This window comes from Piliocolobus tephrosceles, chromosome 5 (assembly GCF_002776525.5).
Source record: "Piliocolobus tephrosceles isolate RC106 chromosome 5, ASM277652v3, whole genome shotgun sequence".
Taxonomy (NCBI): domain Eukaryota; kingdom Metazoa; phylum Chordata; class Mammalia; order Primates; family Cercopithecidae; genus Piliocolobus; species Piliocolobus tephrosceles.
The window spans coordinates 139,940,257-139,941,552 of NC_045438.1; the positions used below are offsets into that span (position 1 = coordinate 139,940,257).

Consider the following 1,296-nt stretch of genomic DNA (forward strand, 5'->3'; position numbering starts at 1 on the left):
CCACCACCTCTGGCTAATTTTTATATTTTTTGTAGGTGGGGTGTGTTTCACCACGTTGGCCAGGCTGGTCTTGACTCCTGACCTCAAGTGATCCACCCACCACAGCCTCCCAAAGTGCTGAGATTACAGGCGTGAGTCACCGTGCCCTGTCGTCTCGCCTTTTCTTTCCCGCCTTTTGCGGGGGAAAATTGGATCCTATTTTCGGACATAAATTGCAGCAGAACTTGTATTTTTGGATTGGCGGGAAGGTGAGTGAATGACGGGTGATACTGAAGACAACAGAATTAGGCATTGGAAAATACACTGACCTTACAAATGGCGGTTTTTACATTTTGAAGAAATGACTAATGAAACAAACCTTGGGCAGCCGAAATAGCTCAGTTGGGAGAGCGTTAGACTGAAGATCTAAAGGTCCCTGGTTCAATCCCGGGTTTCGGCAGATGTCTTCTGGTTATTTGCATAATTGTCTTTCTGTTATACAACACTTGCACACCAATTCCACAGGTCTATATATAACTCCAATTTTTTCGCTGTTTCTTGAAAATTCCATAAAGGTAATGTACATATTTATGTATGTATATTTGTATCACTCTCCCCACTGAAATCTTCCATGAAGTGTTAACTGATGGCATGTAAATTATTTAAAATCTTAAATCTAGGAAGTTACTAATTTTAAAATCTAAGAAATTCCAATATGCTATAGACTGTGGCAATTACAATTCATTTCTGATTTGATGTTATTTATGTGTGTTGGGTGGGGGTATTTTAAATCACAAGAAATGTGAAGAAACCTGTAAAAGAAGAACTATGTGGTGGTGGTGGTATATTCAAGAAACATTTTGCAATTAGAAACCCCTCGGTTTGTATCTTGAGTCACCTCCAGAGCTCTGCAGTTAAACTGCTGGAAAAATAACTTTTGTTTTGTTTTGTTTTTTTGAGGCAGGGTCTCACTCTGTCACCTATACTGGAGTGCAGTGGTATGATCACAGCTCACTGCAGCCTCAGCCTCCCTGGACTCAAGCGATCCTCACATGTCAGGGAGGATCTGAGACTACAGAAATGCAACAACAAGCCTGGCTTTCTCTGTCTCTCTTTTGTACTTTTTTTGTAGAAACTGGGCTTCACTATGTTCCCCCAGCTGTTGTTGAAATCCTGGGGTCAAGCAACCTGCCCACTTCTGCCTCCCAACATGCTGGGATTACAGGTGGGAACCACCGCACCAGACCTAATTACAGGAATATTTTAAGTTTCTTATTGACAGGACATTTCTTCAGCCTGCAACCCTTGTCTAGAATT

The 1,296-nt window shown here is 41.7% G+C and overlaps 1 non-coding gene across 1 annotated transcript; it reads left to right on the forward strand.

Annotated features, from left to right (window-relative positions):
- The first annotated feature begins 366 nt into the window (after positions 1 to 366).
- On the forward strand, positions 367 to 439 carry TRNAF-GAA. The gene has a single exon. It is a non-coding gene; the product is annotated as a tRNA-Phe (tRNA).
- The last annotated feature ends 857 nt before the right edge of the window (positions 440 to 1,296 follow it).